Source organism: Muntiacus reevesi, chromosome 17 (genome assembly GCF_963930625.1).
Source record: "Muntiacus reevesi chromosome 17, mMunRee1.1, whole genome shotgun sequence".
NCBI classification, from domain to species: Eukaryota; Metazoa; Chordata; class Mammalia; order Artiodactyla; family Cervidae; genus Muntiacus; species Muntiacus reevesi.
In genome coordinates this window covers 9,451,055-9,477,069 of record NC_089265.1, presented here as the reverse complement: position 1 = coordinate 9,477,069, position 26,015 = coordinate 9,451,055, and the positions used below count along the sequence as shown (strand labels likewise).

At 44.6% G+C, this 26,015-nt stretch overlaps 1 protein-coding gene across 4 annotated transcripts in view; it reads left to right on the top strand.

The window, feature by feature from the left end:
- EXTL3 (exostosin like glycosyltransferase 3) overlaps positions 1-26,015 on the top strand; it is a 125,360-nt gene that overhangs the window by 39,810 nt on the left and 59,535 nt on the right. The window contains exon 1 of one of the 4 annotated variants that reach the window (XM_065908046.1): positions 23,315-23,457. The exons of 1 other annotated variant lie outside the window; for it this stretch is intronic. The gene's annotated coding sequence lies outside the window, so the exon portion shown is untranslated. Of the gene's footprint in view, positions 1-23,314; positions 23,515-26,015 lie in introns of those variants that run through there. 2 more of the 4 variants (XM_065908045.1, XM_065908044.1) reach the window with 2 other exon arrangements.

Genomic DNA, 26,015 nt, shown 5'->3' with positions numbered 1-26,015 from the left:
CCAGATGTCTGGGCCCTGTGCACCCCCACCCCCCCCTCCTTAGCCCAGTCAGGCTGACACAGACTTAACCACAAGTACTTCTTCCTCCACGTTATTTGGTCTTTCGATAATCACTTCAACTTTTACGGAAAGAAAGGAGAGAATAGGATGAGAGCAAATTCTTTTCCTGACAACCCCACAGCTCCTGCTTTAAACATTGGTTGGATCTTTACTCAGATTCACCTGGTATGAACACATCAGTCACTGAATTATGATAAAAGTACTAGCTACTCAGATTTTTCTTTCCACTGGCACCACTCTGAGGAGAGGGAATTCCCAGGAAAGGAGAGTTACAGAAGTGATTTATTAATTTTGAGAAAATCTTTTCACTACACCACATGGCGTGTGGGACTTTAAAGTTCCCTGGCCAGGGTTTGAACCAACACCTCCTGCATTGGCATCATGAAGTCTCAACTACTGGACTACCAGGGAAGTCCTGGGAGTGATTTATTTATTGTAGGTATGCTCTGCCTTTGCTGCAGTTATTTTCCAGATAACAGATTGTGTATTAGAACCTTAGTTTTTCATACCCAGTTTGTGTTTTCCCTTAAGCAGTTTGGAGGCACTGGAGGCTTTGAAGTGGGTCATTGTAATGAGTATTTGCTTTCCTTATAATACTTCTTGTTGTTCAGTCATGTCTGAGTCTTTGTGACCCCTTGGACTGCAGCATGCCAGGCTTTCTTGTCCTTCACTATCTTCCAAAGTTTGATCAGACTCGTGTCCGTTGAGTCAGTGATGCCATCCAACCATCTCATCCTCTGTCACACCTTCTTCTCCTCCTGCCTTCAGTCTTTCCTAGCATCATGATCTTTTCCAATGAGTAGGTTCTTTGCATCAGGTGGCCAATGTTTTGGAGCTTCAGCATCAGTCCTTCTACTGAATGCTGCTGCTGCTAAGTCGCTTCAGTCGTGTCTGACTCTGTGCGACCCCATAGACAGCAGCCCACCAGACTTCCCCGTCCCTGGGATTCTCCAGGCAAGAACACTGGAGTGGGTTGCCATTTCCTCCTCCAATGCATGAGAGTTAAAAGTGAAAGTGAAGCCACTCAGTCGTGTTCGACTCTTAGTGTCCTCATGGACTGCAGCCTATCAGGCCCCTCCGTCCATGGGATTTTCCAGGCAAGAGTACTGGAGTGGGTTACCATTGCCTTCTGTGCCTTCCACTGAATATTCAGGGCTTATTTCCTTTAGGATTGATTGGTTTGATCTCCTTGCTGTCCAGGGGACTCTCAAGAGTCTTCTCCAGCACCATAGTTCAAAAGCATCAATTCTTCCTTATGATATGGTTTTCTTATTTCTTTGTTTGTTTATTTTTGGCTGTGCTGGGTCTTCGTTGCTGCTCACGGGCTCTCTCTAGTTACAGAGAGTAGGGCTGCTCTTCGTTGCAGTGTGTGGGCTTCCCATGCAGTGGCTTCTCTTGTTGCAGAGCATGGGCTCTAGAGTCTGCAGGCTTCAGTAGTTGTGGCATATGGGCTTAGTTGCCCTGAGACATGTGGAATCTTCCTGGACTAGGAATTGAACCCATGTCCCCTGGACTGGCAGGTAGATTCTTAACCACTGGATCACCAGGGAAGTCCACAATATGGTTTTCTTAAGGCAGATCAAATTAACCTCTCTTCGTGATCATTGGGTATAGCAGTTATATCAACCTGACTTTACCAGTTCTCAAAGTATGTTTCCTGGGTCAGCAGCAGCAGCATCTGGTAATTTGTTAGAACTAGACAATCTCAGTCTCACCCCAGACCTACTGAATCAGAAACTCTAGAGGTGGGACCCAGAGATCTGCATTATAACAAGCCTTCTCTGTAAATCTGATGTTTACTCAAGTTTGAGAACACCTGACCTAGTATATTTGCAGTTAAGTTGCTTGCTAATGATGTATGTGATCTTAAAATTGAGCAAAAAGTTGGAGAGGCAGCCAATTATAACTCCAGAACTGCAAAACTATCCAGATCACATTCTTCCTTTGGGTGGATATTTTCATCACAGTACGGTAAATGTAAGGCTTGCTCAGTTTGGTCAGATGCCCTTTGATGTGTTTTCATTGGTTAGAAGAAGGCAGGCTCACCCACTAATGACATGTGTCATACCTCAGTGTCGTTTATAGTGCATTAAAGAGGATCTGGGTTCCTCTCTGAAAAGTCTAGGACAGGCAGACCTAGTTTGCTCAATGGTTGAAACACAAGTTGTGCTTCCTGTGGCCCAAATGGGGGAGAAATGGATGAGGGGGAAGAGACCTCTGCAGGTAAATTTCATATGGAAGTTCTGCCTCTTAGCGTTTTCTTCCTCTGTAGGCTTACAGAGCTCCTGAAGATTAAAGAAGCTCATTTAAAGTGGACAGTGATTAAGCACCCTTATTGTTACTGTCAGCAACTGAGGGACTTACTCCTTCCCCAGCTCTGTTTCAGAGAAAAGCCTTTTAGGGCCTGCTGCTTACCTGGGTAAGAGGAACTGACATCTGTGGAGAGAGTTATTTTCACACTTTTTCTTCTCAGAATTAAGTAGGGGGGGGGGGGAGAATTACTCAGGAGGGACAAATATGCCTGTTACTGGTAGTAATAACAATTTGATATTGATGTTTTTTAAAAACACATGTAACATGGACAGCACAGGGAACTCTGCTTAATGTTATGTGGCAGCCTGGAAGGGAGGGGAGTCTGGGGGAGAGTGGATACATGTGTATGTATGGCTGAGTCCCTTTGCTATGCACCTGAAACCATCACAGCATTGCTAATCAGCTGAACTCTAATATAAATAAAAAGTTAAAGTACACATAACAATTTTTCCTTGCAGATTCCAAAGACTGCATATATCGCTAAAGGCAGAAGAAATTACTTCCAAACTGAATTAGGTGTTCCTGCATGTAACTCCCTAAACTTCTCCCTTTCACAGAACTGAGTACAGTGTTCAGATTATCTGCCTACTTGCCAGTTTCCTTATTAGAGGAAAAATTCTAAGAGGGCAGAGGTGGTGTTTTTGTTTTTTTTTTTACTTTGCTCATTGTATCTGTGATGCTCCTCACATAACATGTGTCCAGTGAATTTTTGTTTAGTGAATGAATTTTGTGATCCCCCTAGGTGTCACAGCCTATGCGTGGTGCTGGCTACAGAGAGGCACATAAGGTAGGCTCCTGGCCATGAAGATATTACAGTCTTGGGACTTCCCTGTGGTCCAGTGGTTAAGAATCCACCTTGCAATGCAGGGGCCACAGGTTTGATCCCTGATAGTGGTGCTAAGGGGCTTCCCAGATGGCCCTAGTGGTAAAGAACCCACCCACCAATGCAGGAGACATAAGAGATGCAGGTTCCATCCCTGGTTTGGGAAGGTCCCCTAGAGAAGGGCATGGCAACCCACTCCAGTATTCTTGCCTGGAGAATCCCCATGGACTGAGGAGCCTGGGGGCCTACAGTCCATGGGGTCGCAAAGAGTCAGACACGACTGAACAACTTAGCACGCGTGTGGGGGCGCTACGACCCCCCATGCCGCAGGACAGCTAAGCCAGTGTGCGGCAACTGCTGATCCCTCGCGCCACGACTGGAGAGCCTGTGGGCGGCAAATAAATAATAAATAGTTTTTTAAAAGATGCTATAATCTTGTAGAAAAGACAGACAAGAATGGGTACTTCATAGGATAAGGAAGACTTCACCGAGGAACTGACATCTAGTGGGCTTTGGCAGGTTGAATAGAAGTTTGCCAGGAAGACAAGCTGAGGTGGGGAGGCATGAGGAAGGCGTCAGTTTCAGGCACCAGGATGGGTCAGGATACACAGCTGTGAAGCTGCATTCCAGCAGGTGATTCAGCGCTAGTGAAATACCAGTGGTGAATTTACAGAGGGGAGAATGGATGGGAAATACACTCGAACGTGAGGCCAGTTAAGGGGCTTAGAAGTTAGCGTAAGGACCATGGGATTCATTAAAGGGATTTAACCACGGAGGTCATGAGGTGGCCGCTGAAGGATGAACTGCTTAGGAAAGATGAGAGCTGACAAGGTCTGCCCCAGAGTGGTGGTGGACACAGAACCGTCTGTAGAGTGAAACTGACCAAAGGAGGGGGGAGGAGAGTTGAAATGACCACACTGGGGACAGAACTGCCCTACTGTCTAGATTTAAAAGAATTTTTAAAAATTGATTCATTTATTTGTTTGGCTGCACTGGGTCTTAGTTGTGGCACTCAGGACCTTTAGTTGTGGCATGTGGGACCTAGTTCCCTGACCAGGGATCAAACCCAGGCCCCTGCATTAGGATGGTGGCGTCTCAGCCACTGGACCACCAGGGAAGTCCCTGTCCAGATTGTTCAAATTGATGCAGAATGGGTGTACGAGGAGACGTCTGGCTCATTCTAAACATACTGAGTTAAGAAAATTGTGCACCATTTGGCAGGAAAGTGCAGAAAACTGCTGGACATTCTGGAGGCTCAGAGAAGAGGCCAGGGATGGGGTGACCCTCAAATTTACTCACACCTGTGTTTGAACAGATACATAACCAAATCAGCCTCTGAGTGGCTGAGATCACTTAGGGGAAGGATGACGCTCAAGAGAAAAAATAAAAGGCTAAGACAGAGCTTTGGGGAGTCAGACATGAAAGGGCCGGAGGAAGGCACCCCAAGATGGCGAGGAAGCAGGGGTGTGGAGCACAGGCAATGTGCCAGGCTTGCGTGCTTAGTTGTGCCCGACAGTGCAACCTCAGGGGCTGTAGCCCGCCAAGTTCCTCTCTCCATGGGATCTCCCAGACAAGAATACTGGAGAGGGTTGCCGTTTCCTCCTCCAGCGATTCTTCCCAGCCCAGGGATCAAACCTGTATCTCCTGCGTAGCAGGCAGATTCTTTGCCTGCTGAGCCATCAGGAAGCAGTGCTTCTCAAAAGTGCTTCAGAATCACCCGTGGCGCATGTTACAGCACAGATCTTGGGACCCCTCCACCCCCCACCCCCCCTCCGCCACACAGACACACACAGGGATTCTGATTTGGTAGGTCTGGGGTGGGCGTGAGAACTGCATGTCAGATGTGTTCCCATGCGGTGCTGATGTTGCCAGTCCACAGACCACCCTTTGGGTGGCATTGGAACAGATTGTGAGAAGGCAGAGGGCTGGTGTTTGCAGGGTGGCTTGAGGTTTCTGGGGTTCTGAGGATGTGGGCATGATTGTAGGTGGAGGTGAAGCGCATAGCTGAGACAGGGAGAGGTGGGGAGAAAGGGGACGGTCAAGGAAAGAAATTCAAGGACGAGAGAAAAGGAATGGCCCTAGGAAGATGGAGGTGCCAGTGATAATGGTCCCAGTGAAAATATGAGTGGGCCGTCATGTCCTTTGTGAAAGCCAAAGCCCCCTTGAGTAAGGGGATTTGCTTGTAGCTCCACCCCCCTCTTTTTTATCTCCCACCTTCTCCAGCTACTGTTTACTTTCACCCCTCTGACTCTCCCACTGTGCCTAGGGCCCTTTGTCTCTCTGCCAACATCCTCCCAGCCCTGTCACTTCCGCATACAGATCCATAAAGAGATGCCTTGCTACAGATGAATGCTCAGTAATGAATAGACTTTCTGCAACACAAGGCATTTCAAGGATAAAGGAAAATTTCAAAAAATGTTTGATCATTGTTGTTAAAATTGTGTCTCTACCACCTTCTTGCTAGACTGCCATCAAGCTGTTTGAGAGCACCCCTGGGATGTCAGTCCTTGGCATCGCAGCCATAGCAAAGCACAAAAGCCCGGCTCTCTCCCCTCTGCTAACCAAAGCTTGCTTCCTTGTAGCCTCAGAGCCTGCAGCCAAACTAGAAAGGCTTCAAAAGTCACTTTGTATGATTTAAAAAAAAAACAACGATCATCCCGACTATAGCTGTGAGCAGTTACATGCCGGTGTGTGTCACCTTGTCTGAATTGAAGACAACAAAAGTTTATTGAAGGCTGGTCCTAGAACAGGCACCAGGAGAGGCACTGAGACCCAAAGATTAGAAAAACACTGGGTTCTGAGAGGCCCTTCATGTCCCTCTTTTTTCTGAGTCCTGACCCAGGTGATAGAGGAAGCAGACTGAGATGAAAATATCACCTTCCTTGCTGCTAATGCTGGTCTGGAGGATATAGCTTGGACCCGGGGGCAAAAGGGGCATCTCATTTCTTCCTCCATGAACTGAATTCCCCCGACACAAATAGGCTAAGCTATGGGAAGGTATATGGCCTGAGCAGAGATGAAGGTATATGGCCTGTAGGACAGACATCTCCAAGAGAGAAACTCAGACGGAGCATGGGCAGTGTGTGTGTGTAGTGACCCTGTGTGTGCGCACTCAGCCGTGAGCGACCCCAGGGACTGTAGCCCACCAGGCTCCTCTGTCTATGGGATCTCCCAGGCAAGAACACTGGAGTGGGTTGCTGTTTCCTCCTCCAGGGGATCTTCCTAATCCAGAGATCAAACCCAAGTCTCCTGCGTTGCAGGCAGATTCTTTACTGTCTGAGCCACCAGGGGGGCCCTGTACTAGTCTCATTAATCAGAGAAGTACTTTTTTCTTCCTGGAGGAGGAGGAAATAAATAAGGGAAGTAGGCCGAGAAAGGAGTAGAAGCTGTCTTCTCAGTACTGTGGACAGAGAATATTTCCTGCTTTTAAACAATGCTCAGTTTCTGTTTTAAAAAAAATATTTATTTTGGCTGTGCTGGGTCTTAGTTGCAACGCACAGTGTCTTCACTGTGGCGTGTGGGCTTCTTAGTTGGGGCATGTGGGATCTAGTTTCCCGAGCAGGGATCAAAGCTGGGCACCCCCTGTATTGGAAAGGCAGCGTCTTAGCCACTAGACCACCAGGGAAGTCCCTATTCTAAGTTCTTGGTCAAAGAAGACTAGAGAGATGGGAAGAGCATGGTTTTCCCTCACTCTCCAACTATATAACTCTCTCTCTTTTATTTTTTCAGTAACTTTATTTTTGGCTGTACTGGGACTTCATTGCTGCACAGGCTTTTCTCTCGTGGTGGTGAGCAGGGGCTTCTCTCTGATTACAGTGTGGCTTCTCATCGCAGTGGCATCTCTTGTTGTGGGACAGGGACTGTAGGGCTCGTGGCTTCAGTAGCTGTTGCAGCTCCCGGGCTCGAGAGTGCAGGCTCTGTAGTTGGGGCACACGGGCTTAGTTGCTTTTCTGCTGTATTAGCAGGCAGATTCTTTACTACTGAGCCACCCAGGAAGCCAGCCATAAGCTCTGTTAGCCCATGAGTTTTATAATCCGACCTCTGGCCAGCTGAGGATGGGGCTGCTCTCCTGAGATACATGTCTTGGAAGTGAAAAGACAGAAGTGCCAGGCATCAAGGGCAACTGGTTCAACTTTCAGAATATCTTTCCCTCATGTAGTGCTTCTGAGTACCTGCCCGGCAGCCAGTGGTGGGCTTTCCAGCTGTGCCTGCAGAGGGGTCCATAAAGGGACAGAATGGAGCCACTGATCAGATTAACTCCAGCACTCTGCTTTGCTCCGAACCAAAGGCTTTTTTTTTCTATTCTAGTTCTCAGTTCAAGAATGTCCAGCCATGTTTTGCTGTGAGGCCAAAATTTAGCATCAGAATATTACAGTAAAACCATGCGAGCAACATAAAATTGCCTTGAATTAGAATACTCCTCCCATGATTAAATTCCAAAGGGAATTTAAGTTCCTACCTCAAGTAGCTTCAACAGGTAATTACAACCCAGTCTGAGCATTTGCTTCCCCAGTGGCTTAGTGGTAAAGAATCCACCTGCAATACAGGAGATGCAAGGATGCATGTTCAGTCCTTGGGTCAGGAAGATCTCCTGAAGGAGGGCATAGCAACCCACTCCAGTATTCTCACCTGGATAATCCTCTGGACAGAGGAGCCTGGCGGGCTACAGTCTGTGGGATCACGAAGAGTCGGACACGACTAAGCAACTGAGCACGCACACTGAGCATTTTAGGTTAAAAATAAAAACACAACAACTTGGAGGAGGCAGGGTTAATTCTGTCTCAGAGAGTGGGAAAAGTATTTCACATAAGTAATAGCTTTTTAAAAATACCTTATTTTGAAAAAATTTCAAACATACAGAGATGCTTTCAAACTTGCAGAGATGCTGCAAGCATAAGCATTAACTCAGATTCACCAATATTAATATTTTGCTGTATTGGTTCTTTCTCTCTCTAGGTAGACACATACGCACCTTTTCATTCCCCCAGGGGTGCTGGGAGGCATACGGTGATCTTCATTCCTGGACCAGGGATGGAACACTTGTCCCCTGCAGTGAAAGCATGGAGTTTTAACAACTGGACCACCAGGGAAGTTCCTCCTAACACACATATACACACACACACCCACACACACTATTATTTTTATTAATTTTGCTGAAATATCTTAAAGTTGCAGACATCATCATACTTTGCCCCTAGATACCTCAGGATGTCTCTCTTAAGAACAAGGACCTTTTGGGACTTCCTTGGTGATCCAGTGCTTAAGACTCTGAGCTTTCAATGCAGAGAGTGTGAGTTTGATCCCTGCTTGGGGAACACTAAGATCCCACACACCTCGTGCATGGATTCACAACATATAATATTGTTTTAATGCTATTATTAAATGGTAAAGGGTCTTTTTTCTAATTTTATTGCTTGTTCAAAAAATGTATTTTATAGCACATTTTTTCCAATCTATGAAGAGCATCTAACCCAGGGTTTCACATTTCATTTACTTGTTATGTTTCTTTAGTCTCCTTTAATCTAGAACACTTTCTCAGCCTGCCCCTCCCTCCTTCCTTTTTTTTCCCCCCATGATATTGACATTTTTAGAATATAGGTCAGTGTTCTGGTAAAATGTACCTCAGCATGGGTTTATTTGATTGTTACCTTGTGGTTAGATTGCCTCATACTTTCTTTTTCCTTTGAAATAATTTCAAACTTACATAAAAGTCAGAATTATACAGAGTTTTGCAACTTCTTTTTTGTAAGTTCCAAATGATTCCTTTCCAGATTCACCAATTTTTAACATTTTATCACATGTACACTTGTCTTACCATTTTCTCTTTCTCTTCCTCTCCCTGTATGTGTGTTTTTATGTGTGTGTATAGAAACTTAAGAATCTGAACCAGTTAAAATAGTATCACCCTGTAAGTAACAGCTTTTAAATTTTTAACTTTTTAAAAAATAATTATTTATTTGGCTGTGTTGAGTCTTAGTTGCAGCACTTGGGATCTTCGCTGTCTCATCCCCGAGCTTCCGTTGTACTGCACAGACTGTCTAGTTGTGGCTTGCGGATTCCAAAGCATGGGGCTCAGTAGTTGTAGCATGCTGGCTTAGTGGCTCCATGGTATGTGGGATTCTAGTTCCCTGACCAGGGATTGAACTTGCATCCCCTGCATTACAAGGCAGATTCTTAACCACTGGACCACCAGGGAAGTCCCAATTTTTAAATTTTAAATTAAAATTGTGTATATTTAAGGTGTACAACATGATCTGGTATGCAAGTACATAGTAAAATGGTTATAATAGTCAAGCTAATCAACATATTCATTTAGTCACCCTGGAATTGTTAACCTTTTATTGTGGTGAAATCTAACCTCTTAGCAAATTTCCATTATTCAGTCCAGTGTTATTAACTGCGGCCATCATGCTGTACACGAGATCCCCAGACTTAGTCATCGTGCAACTCTGTACCCTCTGACCGACATCTCCTCCTTGTTTCCCCCACCTCCACACCTCTGGAAACCACCATTTTACTCTCTGTTTCTCCATATTTGATATCATTAGATCTCACATACAAGTGAGCTCATGCTTTTCTTTCTTTCTTTCTTTTTTTTTTAAATTTCTGCATCTGGTTTATTTCACTTAGCATAATGCCCTCTGGGTTCATCCATGTCATAGAAGTCAGGGATTTTTTCTTCTTTTTTTAAAAAAATTATTTATTTGGCTGTGCTGGGTCTTAGTTGAGACACTTGGGATCTTTAGTTGTGGTATGTGGGATCCAGTTCCCTAACCAGGGATCAAACCCAGGGCTCCTGAATTGGGAGTGCAGAGTCTTAGCCACTGGACCACTAGGGAAGTCCTTCTTTTGAAAGCTGAATGTAGTTCCCTTGTGTGTATCCTTCAGTGGATAATTAGGTCGTTCCCATATCTTGGCTGTTGTGAGTAATGCTGTAGCAAACATGGGAGTACAGATTTCTCTTCAGGTTACTAATTTCATTTCCTTTGGGTATATACCCAGAATATGGTAGTTCTGTTTTTAATTTTTTAAAGAATCTCCATACTATTTTCCATATGGCTGTATGACTTCACAGTCTCAACAATGGTATATAGTTTCAACAAAGTCTATAGTATATAGACATTATATATATACTATAGAGACCATATATAGACTATATATACTATATAGACATTATATACTATATAGCATATAGTATATAATGGTATATAGTCTCAACAATGGTATATAGTATATAGTTTCCCTTTGTTCCACATCTTTGGCATCACTTTGTCTTTTTGATGGTAGCCATCCTAACAAGTGTGGAGGGACTTCTCATTGTGGTTTTGATATGCATTTCCCTGACGATTAACTATGTTTGGCACCTTTCTCGTACTTGTTGATGATTTGTCTTTGGAAAATATTCAGGTTTTTCCCCCATTTTTTATATGGGTGGTTTTTATTTTGGTCACTGAGTTGTAGGGGTTCTTTATCAGATTTATGGTTTGAAAATATTTTCTCCTAATCCGTAGGTAGCTTTTTCAATTTATTGTTTCCTTTGCAACGCAGAAGCTTTATAGCTTGTTTGTTTTTGCTTTGGTTGCCTGAGTTTTTGTTGTCATGTAAGTGACAGCTTTTTGAAAAAATTCTTGAGGAGTGAAGAAGCTTTCCAGTTAGACAAAACAACTTGGGCGTGGGAAGGGAATTAAAACCAGAGGGATCAGCATGTCAGAAACATAAGCCAGTGTGTGTATGATGTAGCTGGTGAAGAGTCAATATTTTAGAGTAACCAGGATGGGGGAGAAGGGACCAGGAAGGCAGTTGGACTTTGTTCCACATGAAAAAAAGAAATGTTGATGTATTAAAGCAAATGAGATGATAGCATCATATTTAATTTCTGGAGAATTTAATTGCAGGGCAATTTGGAGGAGAAAGGGTAAAGCAGTGCAACAAAGTGGACATTGCATTCGACCAGATGGTGATGAAGGCCTAAAGGAAGGGGATGTAGGGGAATGTTTGTTGAATTGCAATTTTGTGCTGGCCATTTTGCATATGGTAGCTCATTTAACTATCACAAAGCCCAGAGGTCAGAGAGGTTAAGTAACTTGGCCAAGAACAGTCATTGTAAGCTTATGGTATGGTTAATATTTGAACCCAGGCTCATGCGACTCTAAAGCCCACTTTGAGCTACCACAGCATCATGAAGGATGGAGCAGGACTGATAGGATTCTGAATATCAAGCTCTGATAGCCAGTTGGACACAGTGGGCAAGCAAGGGAGACAGGAAAGATAACAGTTGATGTTAATAATGGAAGTGGTTATAGGGAAGAGAAAGAATTGGAGTAGATAGAAAAAATGATGGCTTTGTTAACAGGCTCTATGAATTTGATTTTGAAGCCTTGGTTTTTTAAACCCCTGGGATAAGGTATCTAGAGAGTAGTTTGGCTCAAGAGCTCAGAAGAAAGGTCTAGGTTAGAAGCAGAGATGTGGCTACTGGAGTTTTGACTGTGTTCGCTCAGTGGGTGTTGAGTGAGAGCAGAACATGGCTGAGGGCAGGATTCTGGGCATGTGAACCCTTACAGGGTGGTGAAGAAAGAAGAGCCAGTGAAAGAAAAGAGTGGTGGGAGAGCTAAAATTGGACCATTTCAAGAAAGTATGTGTCTAGGACTACCATGTATTCTGCAAAAGGATTCCAAAAGGAAAAGATTCATCGGGATTAATAACTAAGGAACTCACTAGTTACCTTTGTGAGAACAGTTTCAGTAGATTGGAGCCTTCTTGGGTTCAAAGAGTGGATGGTGTAGAGGAAGTAGACACAGAGTAGCAATTATTCTTCTAAGGATTTTAGTTGGACTTTCCTGGTGGTACAGTGATTAAGAATCCGCCTGCCAATGCAGGGGACATGGGCTGGATTCCTAGTCTGGGAAGATTCCACATGCAACCTGCAAGCCTCAACTACTGAGCCTCCGGCCTAGAGCCCAGGAGTCATAACTACTGAGCCTGCATGCTGCAACTACTGAAGCCCGTGCTCCCAAGAGAAGCAACCATTGAGAAGCCCTCACCCTGCCACTAGAGAAAGCACATGTGTAGCAACAAAGACTCCTGCAGCCAAAACTAAAAGAATTTTGGTGGATGATGATTGCAGTTAACATTATGAGGGTTTACTATTTGCCAGGTGCTGGGCTAACAATTTATTTTCATTATCTGGGATAATCCTTACCATAGTCTTAAGAGGTAGGTACTATCTTATTTCCTTTTACTGAGGAAGAAATTATAGCTGAGAGAATGCAGAGAGGTTAAGTGATATGCCCAAAGTTATACCACCAATGGGCTTCCTAGGTGGCATTAGTGGTAAAGAACCTGCCTGCCAATGTAGGAGACATAAGAGACACATGTTTGATTCCTGGGTTGGGAAGATCCCCTGGAGGAAGGCGTGGCAATCCACTCCAGTATTCTTGCCTGGAGAATCCCATAAGCAGATGAATCTGGCGGGCTACAGTCCACAGGATCGCAAAGAGTCGGACAAGACTGTAGTGACTTAGCATGGATGCATACCACCAATAATAGAATAAGGATCAAAAATCTCAACTTTTCTGAGTTTGAAGCCTGTGTTACAAGATGATGGTGCTTTAGGCCTGAGTCTGTGTACAAGCAGTAGAGGAAAATCCCTGTGGTGAGGATGATACTGACTTTATGTAGCAAAGAGAGAATAGTTGATGGAACCAGGTCTAAAGGAAAGATATTAGATCTCATTGAAAAAACAGAGTGCCTACTTTGGGACTTCTCTTTGTCAAAAGCCAGATATGTACCCAGATGTAGCTGAAGTAGCATTCTCTTTTGAGATTTAAGTAAAATTGGCTTGTCTCCATTCCGTATCCACTGGGGAGTTCAGTGCCTGCTCCAAGATCTCTGTTAATTCCTGGGAGGTGATCTTATGGTTTGTTTGGCTTTTGCATTTCTGCTTCCACTGAATTTTATTTATTCATCTCTCTTTGATCTTCATTGTGGCATGCGGAATCTAGTTCCCTGACCAGGGATGGAAACTGGAGCCCCCTGCTTTGGGAGCAGGGAGTCTTAACCACAGGATAGGACCACCAGCAAAGTCCCAAATTCTTCATCTCATTTGTACCTCAGTTCCCATGTTCTTATTCCCTGGTTCCATGCTCACCCAGTTGTAGAACTCAGACCTACCCCAGATCTTTTTTTCTCGGATTTTCCCCCAGATCACTCACACAAGCATTTGTGCATGTGTCAGGTATTACTGAGGGCTTAGGGGATTTTATATCCTTAGCAACACAACAATGTAAAGTCCAATAATAGATATTTCTATTTTAAACATACTTTCAGTTTCCCGATCTCTGGAGCTCTCTCCCTAAGCTTGAACCTCCCACATTGTTGTTTGAACCTCAACTCTCTTTACCACCCCACCCACCCCATTTCATCTTCTCTTTGCTCTTTCAGTCCTTATTGTATTGGTCTCTCTTTCTTTCAAATGGAAATCTGTTTAGGTATTTCTTTCTTTCAGTTTTATTGTAAGGCTAGCTTTCTTCTTTCATATTTCAGGTGTTCATATCAGGTATTTTCCTCAATAAGGCATTTTCTGTCCCTAAGAGGAGCCTGCTAAGAGCATCAACTGCTAAAATAATAATTTTGCACCCCAATGTTTATGTTGTTGTTCAGTCTCCAAGTCATGTCTGACTCTTCGTGACACCATGGACTGCAGCACGCCTGGCCACCCTGTCCCTCACCATCTCCTGGAGTTTGCCCAAGTTCATGTCCATTGAATCAGTGATGCCACCCACCAATATTTATAGATAGGTTTAAACGGTGGAAGAGGGAGTTTAGGAGCGATCCTGTCTGACCTGCCTTCTTAGGGCAGTGGGCAGCCCATCAGTTTCAGAAAAAAGATTCTGTCTGTTGCTTCTGTCTTCTCTGTGAATATAAGATATGCTCCTCTGCTGAGGTAAGGATGGGCTGAGTTAGGATCTGACAGCCACGATGAGGGATTCTGTCAATAGAAATTAACCAGATTTCTAAAATATTATAAAATAATATATTTATGTAGGCCGATTCCTTTACCTAAAGCCTGCAGACTTGTAAAGCTGATTCCTTTGGTAGAGCTGAATTTTTCAGTTTACTGAGTACTCTGGTCAACATGAGAGAAGTAGAAAAAGCAACGGAGAAGGAAGAAGTCAATGTAAGCAAACTGAAGCCAGGATAATGGACATCATAGACCTCGCTAATCCTTCCTCTCTCCCACCATCCACATGAACACACGTTAAGCTGTTGTGGCATTGTGCTGGGGCCAGAGACCTGTTCACCTTGCAGCCGAAAAAGGAGTTGCATGAGTTATTTATTGTTCCATAACACATTACCTCACACTTCGTCATTTAATCCACAGCTATGTATTATATCTCAGTGTCTGTAGGTCAGGAATTCAGCAGCTGCCTAGTTGGGCAGTTCTGGCTCAGGGTCTTCCATGAGGCTGCACTCATCCAAAGGCTTGACTGGGGCTGGGGGGTCTGCTCCCAGTGTCACTCACCTGGCTGTGGGCAGAAAGCCTCAGTTCCCATCACAAGGACCTCTCTGTCGTGTTACTCGTGACATGGCAGCTGGCCTCTTCCAGAGGGAGGGATGGAAGAGTGAGCGCAACCATGTGACAGCTGGAAAGCCTCGTGTGACTCACTCTCAGTAGTGATGCGCTATCACTTCTCCTGTGTTCTCTTGGTCATGCAGACCATTCCTGGTACCGTGTGGGCCCACGAGGGTGTAAACACCAGGAAGCAGGGGTCACTGAGGACATCTTGGAGGCCTGCTACCGCAGGAGTCTTTCCACAAATGTTTTTGAGTGTGTCTGTGTGGGCTCATGCTTAATTCATTTTTAAAATTGAGGTGTAATTGCTTTACAGTGGTTTGTTCCTACCGTACAACAAAGGGAATCAGCCATATGTGCACATATACACCCCCTCCCTCCTGGACCTTCTTCCCGCTACCCTCCATCCCACCCCTTCAGGTCATCGCAGAGCATGGAACTGAGATTCCGGTACTGTGACAGCTTCCCACTGGTTGTCTGTTTTACACATGGCAGTTGTACAGATGTCAGGGCCAGGCTCCCAGTTCATTCCATCTCCTCCTCCCGCCCACTCCATGTCCACACATCCGTTCTCTACATCTGCGTCTCTGCTCCTGCCCTGCAAATAGGTTCGTCTCATGAAGGAGTATATTTAATTGATTGACTTTTGGATTTACTGGACTAGTAAAATATAAAATAACTGGTAATGGTGGGGAGGGCAAAATAGGTATGTTTCAGTATTTTGTCACATGAGGAAGATAAAAAACTGCCATTTACCATTACTAAAGTTCCATAAAGATACCTTTTAACACAAGAAAAGGGAAAGGACATAATCTCAAAGTAAAGGACAAAGAAACTGCAATAATAATTATTATTGTTATGTAATAAATTCAATAAAGTAAACTGAATAAATTTAGCTTTACTAAAAACTTAGTAACTTGCCTTTGTTTATCTCATTTAACTGTGGTCTGATGAAAACTCCATTCTATCTACAAACTGTTATTCAGGAGCCACTGAGACAGACATGGAATGTCTTCAGAGATGACTATGAGAATCATCTGGAAGCATATAGTCCATTCAAAGTAGGTGAAAAAAGAAGAAATAAAACTAGTTAATACACAGAGATAGCAGTTTTATAAAATTGTGCTTCTGAGCTGGAAGGAAGCCACAGAATTGGCAATTATTTATCAGTTTTTGTGAGTTTTTTTGCAAATTTGTGTTCCTACTGATATTTACTTATTATTTAAGTTAATTAAATATGAAATATAAGGAAATATTGAGCATTTTTGCAACCTAGTTAAATGTACATAAAAATAATACAAATGCATGTAGTATTTGAACTTTTAAAGGATTTTCATACTTAGCATATTTCACATGTGGTTAAAGTATTTTTGGATTATTTACATCGCTTATGTCAGTCATCCTTTTTCTAAATAATCACCTCTTCACTTTATAAATAGGCTTTTCTTTATAACCTACATAATGTAATGATGGGTGTCCCTTTGTAACAGGAGGATGCAATATCTGACACAGTCTGTCAGAGTTGAGTTTGGGTTGTTAGTTTTGGCCTCCGGAATTGATATATTTGTTGACATGTGGTCACACTTCCATTTGGCTCCATTTTTGACCTGTGGCATAGCAGTTGCAAGGCTTCTGAAGGCTTGGGTTGGGGAAGGGGTCAATGATTATTTCGTTCTGGGATTGACTGGGTCCACTAGCATCATGTTCTTACCATTTAGTGTGAGAATTCATATTTAGGAATACTTGGGAAAATAGCATTTCTCTTTAATATAATCTTGTTGCAAACCTTCATGAATTGGTTTAAAATCTTCACATTTTTCTTTTGAAAATCTGGTTGGCAGAAACTACTTTTTTTTTTTAATACCTTTTTTTTGTATGTTATTTAAAAGTTGTATTTTTTAAAGTTTTGAGCAAGATTACATTCAGAAATTGCACTTTCAATTTTGATTTTCCAGCCAGATTGGTCAAGTAAGAAGTTAATTGATGTTCTTTAAGTACTTCTAAGACACTTGGCTAATTTTCAGTTGGAATGCCTTGTTTACAGGAAGGATTTATAAGTGGAAGTAGTGAGCAGTTGATTTTTTGAATCTTTGTGAAATGATAACTTTTGGTATTAGGACCATCTTGGAGTCATGGAGCTGCCTACAAACGTGACATTGGAACTCAGCCATCAGTGTTCAGCCTGACTTGTCTTTTTTTCTGCTTGTAACCCTTATTACCTTAAGTTCTTCAACTAGGCATTCATGCTGTGCTGTGACATGATATGGTTAACTGGTCTTGTTTTCATTATTCACTGTCCTAAAAGGGCATGTGTTAGGGGCCTGTATATTAGCCTTTGGGAACATCTGTAGCACTATTTGGAACTTTCAGGAGCAAGCTTAGGAAATTCTGATCACATTTTGAGATATACGGAATGTTCAATGTGATTACCTTGGCAAAGCTGTGCAGAGAGTAAAAACTCACGGGAGAAGGGGCTTCCCAGGTGGTCCAGTGGTTAAGACCCTGTGCTTCCAATGCATGGGGTGTGGAGTTGATCCCTGGTTGGGAAACTAAGACCCAGTGTGGCCTCATGACATGGCCAAAAAAAAGAAGAAGAAAAAATAAAAGGAAGAAGGGAACTTAAAGACAGATCTATTATATTTGAGGGACATGTGTGTGTGCTCAGTTGCTCAGTTGTGTCTGACTCTTTGTGACCCCACTGACTGCAGCCGGCCAGGCTCCTCTCTCCATGGAATTTTCCAGGCAAGAGTACTGGAGTACATTGTCATTTCCTACTCCAATTTGAAGGACAGTAGCTATTTTTTTTTGTTTGTTTGTTTCCTCTGGCCGTACAGCCTGTGGGACCAGAGATCCTGTGAGTTTTTACTCTGGTTCATTCCTGGACCAGAGATCGAACCCATGCCCCTTGCATTAGAAGTATGGAATCTTAACCATTGGACTGCTAGGAAAGTCTGGACAATAGCTAATTTTTAGAATGTTAATTGATCATTACAGATTAGATGTCTTATGTAGATAACTAGTTTCATATCAGGCTAAGTTTCCTGATGTGAAACTAGTACAAAACTTTATTATATATTTTTTAAATTTTCATTGGAGTACAGTTGATTTACAGTGTTGTGTTAGTTCCAGGTGTATAGCAAAATGAATCAGTTATACATGTACATGTATCCACTCTTCTTTTTTAATCAATAGATTCTTTGTCCACATAGACTATTACAGAGTACTGAGTAGGGTTCCTTGTGCTATCTAGTAGGTTCTTATTAGCAAAACATTTTTCACAGTCACATGCAAGGTAGTGAGGAAATGAATTAAATCCTCATTTTGAAATAATATGTGCTTTGTTTTGGAGCTCAGTTTAACTCAGTGTTCTTACTACAAATTAGCCACAAACTGCTCAAACCATCCCTACTTTTGCCAGATTATTAAAAAAAACAAAACAAAAAAACAGCCTCCTTTAAAAGGTAACATCAAAGCAAGGACTTTTGGGTTGAGCCATTTAGCAGGCTAAAGAATGCCATCCATGGAGCCTCAGAAGGTGACCTTTTGTCTTTCTGGCATTGATGGACCAAAGGGAAGAGTAACCTTGGGACTCTAATCTAGAAATTGTCATGCATTGTTCTAAATATAAGCCACAAAACTGCTCAATCATTTATATATAGAAAAGATCTTGAGTGGTGGTTGTCAGCACTTTCTTCTAAAGTCAAAGCATTATAGAGAGAACAAGTTCTTATCTGACTTAAACTCACTGATAATTCCTGAATCATGCCATTTGAGGTTGCTGGGGGTCACCAATGGCTTGGTTGTGATTGATCTAGAAGCCTTGCTGAGTGGATTGTGAGTCTGGCCATCATCGTGGGAAGTGACCACTGGCGTCTGCCTCCCTCTTAGGGAGTAACTTTTCTTTTTTTTTTTAGGGAGTAACTTTAATCATTAATTTCCATAGGACTAAAATCCCCTTCTCCTGGGTATTAACATTCTGGGAAAACTAGGTAATCTAGTTTTGTGGGGACCTGATAACAGAGCATTTTGCTGAAATTTTTAAACAATTTCCTGGTATAAGAACACAGTCTTGCTTAGTATAATTTGTCATGTTATATGCATTTTATATTTCTCTGACATCTATAACTCAAACTGTAATTCCCTTGTGAAAAAATTAAGTGCTTACCAACTTCTTTGGACAGCCAGTTTTTAAATCTTCTTTATCATTTCTCCATTTAAAATCAGATGCTTTAGTTAGATTGCAACATGCAATTCATGTTGACATTTTCAGCATTTCTCTATCACTGCAATGCACTTGATTTGTTAAGATTTCAGACTCCAGGATCAGACTGCTTGGATCCAAATCCTGCCAACATCACCTACCAGCTGTGTGATTTGGGCAAGTTGCTTAACCTCTCTGGGCTTCAGTTAGCTCATCTGAGAATGGGAATCATAATGGCACTTACTGTGTAGGGTTGTTACAGGAACTAAATGAGATAATATATGCCACAAACAGAAACCTATTCAAATTAGTTTAAATAAGTAAGATTTTCTTTTTTGAAATCACAGAGCTACATGGGACTTCGCAGGTGGATCAGTGGCAAAGAAACCAAAGCAGGAGATGTGGGTTTGATCCCTGGATTGGGAAGATCCCCTGGAGAAGGAAATGGCAACCACTCCAATATTCTTGCCTGGGAAATCTCATGGACGGAGAAGCCTGGCAGGCTATAGTCCATGGGGTCTGAAAGAGTCGGACACGACTGAGCGACTAAGCAGCAAGGCTACATGAGCAATCTTAGGGATACCCAGTGACAGGTGGGGTGCATGTGTACCAGAGCCGGCGCGTAAACAGCCTCTGGGGCATCTCACTCCTCCCACAGGTTTGTTTTGCTTCCTTTGTTGTGTTGGCTCTTTTTTCTGCAGACCAGTTTTCTTGGTTTATCACTGTGCATATGTCCAGAAATTCTTTGCCCCAAATCTGTGTAGTTTATTGAATGAAGCACTTCGTCACCTGATTCAGCTTCACAGTGTCAAGTTTCCAGGTCCAGCCAGCTGGGGCTGGAGGGGAGGTGACTCTTCTGAAGACGGACGGATGGACAGGGTTTAGTGTCTCTGAGAAGGTGGTGGGGGTGGGCCCAGGAATGATTGGCCTCTCTAGCATAACCATAGTGACAATGTTCAAGGGTGATTAAAGGCTTCTTGCCTTGATCATTAATTACTTTTTAAAAAAAAACATTCAAAAGTGAAGGATAATATCCACAAAAGGACACATATGATAATTGTACAACTTGATGGGTTTGGATAAACTGAACATACCTCTGGAGCCACACCCAGCTCAAGAGATAGAACAAGCACCCACAGAGCCCCTTTTGCTCCCCTCCAGTCACTACTCCTTAAAAGTAGATTAGTTTTGCCTGTTTTTTATACTTTCTATAAATGGGATCATAGCCTGTATATTATCGTGTCCAGTTTTTCTTAACATTGAGACATTCATCAATATTGTTGTGTATGTTTGCAAAGCACTCATTCTCATTGTTGTATTCCATCATATGAATATGCTGTTTAGTCTGTCATTACATATTTGCATAGTTTATTTCTAGTGGTGCAGCCCTGGTCTTGTTCAACATGTATATGTTAGCACTGATTATTTTTACCACCAGAGGCTTATACAGGGTGTGGTAAATTATCATCCATTACATGTAACTGGATTGATGACCTCTTATGGATGAATATTGTTATGCTTACTCTCTGGTAATTACTCATCTTTTTAAGTTGTGACTTTTACGGTATGAGGGCAGGATCATGTTTTAGACATTTTGCATATATGAAAGAACTTTGCATACACTTTGATAAGTGCTCAGCTGACTCTGGAGCTGGGGAGACTTGGGAGTCGCATCTGTGATCACTTGGTGCCTCACTCTGTGATCTGTGATCACTCAGCACCTTCTTTATTTAGCCTTTTTTCTTTTTAAAGATTTTTTTGATGTGGACGATTTTTAAAGTCTTGAATTTGTTACTTCTGTTTTATGTTTTGGTTTTTTTGGCTGAGAGGCATGTGGGATCTTAGCTGTCTGACCAAGGATCGAACCTACACCCCCAGCATTGGAAGGCAAAATCCTAACCACTGGACCACCAGGGAAGGTATGAATTAGCCTCTTTACATATCAGTAAGCTGATTTCACCCTGCAAGGATTGAAATGAGACAGTGCTTACAAAGGGTTGAACGTATTGCCTGGCAATTAAGTATTCATAAAATAGGTATTCACAGGATGGTGATGGTATGGTGATGTCTCGAGTGCAGCTGGAAAACAAGACTGGGGTGATGCAGTGAGGGATCTGCTTCAAGTTGAGATGATGCTCAGAAGAGACAGTGGGAAGGAAAGAAAGGAGCCCAGGGACTTCCTTGGTGATCCTGTGGTTAAGATTCTGAGTTTCCTTTGCAGGAGGCGTGGGTTCAATCCCTGATTAGGGAATTTCCATATGCCCTGTAGTGCATCCCCCCAAAAAAGCCCAAGTCATAACTAGTTAGTGACATGAACTGTGGGAGAGGAAGAAATAGTGGGAGAGGAAAGACTGACAAGATCCACAGGAGGCGGGTGCTCAGGAGCGCCTGGGGCTTTGGGGATGTCGAGATTTCACCACATTTTGGTTGTGTATCCTTTTTCTGCCTAAATCTTGAACTGCTGTTGGAATCAAGTGAGTCGACATTTGGGGCAGCAATGTGTTAAGTCATTTAGGTGGAGAAGTTGTCTGGGCTGAGTCCTCCGGGAAGAAGCTATCTGCAGGTCCTCTCTTGTCCACGGGCACATGAACCAGCACCTGGTGATGAACCAACACCTGATGAACCAGCCCTGGCTTCTGTTGCGTCTCCTACCACACTGCCAGTCTTCTGCCTGCTGCCACAGACCTCTGGAGGAGAGTCAAGATGAACTATTAAAAAAAAAAAAAAGAAAAAAGGACAACTTTAGGCTGCTTATAATATTTGGGCGACAGTTTTCCCTATTTTTATTTCTTGCAATGCTTTTGACTTTTAAAGCATTTTGATTTTTGCTTCCTTGCCTCCAGCCTTCTTTAACAAAACTGGCAAAAGCTAAAAAGGAGTTGTTTTTGCACGTATATGATGGTGGTGAGACTTTGAAGGTTTGAGTTAGTTCTTTGTAATAAAGGCAAAAGGAGAGAGAAGTGTGTGGTGAGGGATGAGGAAGATGTCAGGAAAGAAGGAAGAAAAGGGGGATCAGAAAAAGGAGGGGCTGATGGGTATGGAGAGAGGAAGTGTGCTCCCTGGAAAACAGGTTGCTAGGTTTTTAAAAAGTTTTGTTTTGCATATGGAATCCTCGGCCCAAACTGTCCCCTATGGGAAACATCAATCTTCAGGGTTTTGTCCGGCCTCTGGGCTCCCCCAAGAAGGGTGTGTGGATGAAACAGGGCTGCTGTGAGTGGTCTCAGGGGGTTGAGCTCCTCTAAGATACAGACCACCCAAGCACCGGGATCCCAGCCAGCAGCTTCTTCGGGTCCTGGAGTGTTTCCGGTCCCCTGGACTAGAAGCCCCGCCCTTTGGAAATTAGAAACATGTTTTTAAAAAGTTGGAGCAAGTTTGATCTTAGCTCATATTGCAGTTATAGATTTTAAGTAATGATTTAAACTCATTCTTGAGTGACCAGTAATGATCAGGTCTATCTTTCAGGATTGGTGGAGTTCCTTCTCTTTCTTGGGGCTAGTTTTGGTCACCGCCTCCTGTACAATGTTGCGAACCTCCAGCCATAGTTCTTTAGACGCTCTGTCTTCCAGATCCATCGTCCTTCGCCCACTCCCGCCATTTTTCTCCGAAAAGCCTAGTCCTGACTTTGCAAGTGTGAAGGTTGACAAGTCTCTTAGAGTTGTAGGATGTGTGCACTTTTCCGTTACGAGAGGTTGGCTCTTAAGTATTTCAAACGGCTTCGTCTTTTCCTCCCGGTTGTGGCTGATCACGCCAACACGACTGGACTAGCCATTGTTTCTGCAAAGCCTCGGTATTTTCCCCCTAGGCAATCTTGCCGGCCGGCCTTTTCTTTGTTGTTAAATATTTACTGTTTGCCAACTCCAGACCTTTTGGGAGACCGTCAGCTCATTGAAGAAGGCCTTGTCTGTGGGGACGGCTTTAGTTTTAGACCCGAAGTTCAATGGCTGAGGCTCTGGAGTCGGAACGCGTTCCAGGACCAGCGGAGAGCTTTCGCTCTGCACCCCCCGGAGAGGTTTTTCGGAAAGAGTTGGGACACTGGTAGGAGGCGGGTCTGAGGGCCGAGAGAGGCGGGCCGGCGCTTCTTTCCCGCGGGCGGCTCCCACAATCCCCGGCGCCGCCGCTCACGGACCCTGGCGAGCCCGGCTGCGGGGTCCGAGGCTTCCGAGGCATTTCAGGCGCGGTCGGCGGAGCCGCGGAGGCCTTCGCTCCGCCCCTTCTGCCCTCGCCCCTCCCCCTCCCCTCCTCCTCCCCTCCTCCTCCCCTCCTCCTCCCCCTCCCCGGACTCCAGGCTCGCGAGGGTAGGGGTTCGGCCATTTCCGGCGCTGCGCACTTCGGCAAGTTCCGCCGGTACAGGTCGGAAATGGCTGCTCGCCAGCAGGGGGAGCGGAGGATCCGGCGCGGCCTGGAAGGCGGGCTGCAGGCGGAGAGAGCGGCTCTTGGGAACCCGAGTCTCGCGCAGGCGGCAGCGGCTCGTCCCTGAACTGGAAGCCGGTAGGACTCCTGGCGGCGGCGGGAGCCCCGAGGAGCCGGGGCGGCGGTCCGGAAGAGGTTCGTGGTAGGGACCCCGGGGCCGGCCGCGAGAGCCGGGCACCGGGCTGGACCGGGTCTGGCTGCTCTGGGGTCGCGGGAGCCGGGGGGGAGGCTGCTGCCCTGCGTGGCGGGGGCGTGCAGCCTCGGAGTAGGCCTTGCCAGACGTCTCGGGGGCCCGGGAGAGACCTCCAGGGCCTTAGCCACCAGTGAGGAGGATAACCGGTAACGGGCCCCACCCTGGGGGTATAGGGAGCTCTAAATGCGACCTCCCCACCCCCACACGCCCCCTAGAGCCCCGGTTACCTCGCACCCACCTCCACCCCTTTTTCTAAAGGCTCAGCCTCAGCCGTGCAGCCACTTCTGCATCCGAAAGTCCTCCCCCATCCTTTGCCCCCCTGTGTTTGTCCAGCTGCTTCTGTAGAGCATCTTCGGTCCACGAAGGGGCATCCGGCCCGCCCCCACCCCCGTTCTGAGCGCGCACACACTTCCACATCTGCTTTCCGCGGCATTCAGACACAGCCGCCTGCAGCTGCTCTTCCTTGGCCTCTTTTCTCCCGGCTCACCTCCTTTCACGAGGAGCCCGCAATCAGAATAGCCACTTCCTGCGCAAGGAAGGGTCCAGGTGTATCTCTTCTGTGTATCTGGGGCTCTGGTACCCAGGCTCTGTAGTGATGGGCCTAGCGCTACTCAGGCGGGAGAGGGGCTGCGGAGAGCGCGTCTGCACGGCTGAAATCTTAGCGGAGTTAACCGAGCGCGCGGCAGAGTGCAGTGAGAATCCGAAACGCTTTGGAAGCCCGGCAGGGCTGCCAGACTGCAGAGAGGCTGTTTCTCTTCTCTACCGCTTGAGCCATTGTTATTCGTGGCTCTCAAAAGACTTAACTTCGGTGGATTCTTCCCCTCTCTTTTCTTTTCAAAAATTCGAAGGGGCTTCATCAAGCCCCAAGTTCCATGTCTTCGGAGGAGGATCAGACCCTTGTCTTTTTTTCCCATATGTGATTTACTTAAGAAGTCTAAAGTAGTTCACCCTCCAGTTTAGGTAGCTTCATTTTTGAAGGCTGGGCTTCCCAAGTTTTTTTTTTTTTTTTTTTTTTTTTTTTTAATCTGTGCGTTGTGGCCACACAGACTGCATTTCCCCCCCGGTTTCGCTCAGCCAATGTCTTGCGCTCTCGTTCAGTTATTCTAACTCCACTGAGCGGCTGGGATGCTAACCTGGGAGATCCTGATAGTCTTTTGAGTGGAGCTCAGCTTTCTCAGCAACTTTTAGCGGGGGGCTTTAAAAGAAAGAAGACCCAGCTTCTTAAACTCTTCCTTGGTTCATTGAAAATACTTTCTCCTGTGGGAATTTCCTGTGGGGAGTCTGAGGAGTCAGAAGTAATCAGAAGTATGGGGGAACCTAGTCTGAGTGCTTTCTGGAAGAGGGTTAGAATTGTAGATCTTCAGAACACTGAAAACATGGTTTATTTAATACTTCAAGATGTAGCCGCTGCTCTCAGGGACATAACTACTAGATAAATGATTCACCACTTTGAGTCTTCAGGTTCCCACCCCTTGCTTTATCAAAGGGGAAACTCGCATTTAATGTTCTGCATGTAGTTGGAATCTTTTTGTCATTAGGCTTCAGAGCTTTAACCTGTGGAGAGGAAAGGCTTCCTGCAAACAGAATAGAGAGAAATGAGTCAGGGGTAGAGTTAAGCCTGAGAAGGAGGAGGTTGAATGGATGGCTTGAAGCCATGGGAAGAATGGTGTGGGGATTAGATAAGGAGCTGCCCTTTTCCTCAGGGCTTTAGGCTAGCTGTTGAGTGAAATCTCTGAAGGGTGGTGCAGGAGTAGGGCCTGGGCTTCGGTAAGCTGTGCCGAGTAGGGGGGTCCCTAACTGAGGCACGAACTGGAAAGACTATCAGGATCGCCCAGGTTACCATCCCAGCCGCTCAGTACAGTTAGAAAACTGAAGCAGAGCACAAGACATTGGCTGAGCGAACCCTGGGGGACATGCTGTCTGCATGACCACAAGGCACAGATTTAAAAAAACAAAAACTACATGGGAAGCCCAGCCTTCAAAAATGAAGCTATCTAAACTGGAGGGAGAAATCCTTAAGAGTCGTCTTATGTAAATCACATCTGGGACCACATAGTGGTTACCCTGGAGGGAGAGTTGGAAGTACTGCCTAAAGCAGAAGGAGATTCAGGTATTAGGAGAAGAATGAAGGTTCCTCTGTTGGTAGAGATTTGAATGTCTTTGCATATAATTACTTCAGAGTGAGGCAAGGAATATAAACCTTTCATAAAGCTGTAAACCTGTGGACTAATTTCTGCTGGACGTTAAACTTAGTTCAGAAAACTTCTGTTAACATATTTATCTTCACCCTATTTTTCTTTCCTCTTAATTTTCGCAGCTGTTCTTTCGAAAACCTGTAATGATAGGGTAACTAAGTAAGAAGAAAGGATTTTTCATGTATTTGTAGGTTCCTTGAAAATAGGGGAGCTCAGGCAGATGGAGTTCGAGAACTCATGGGGGACGG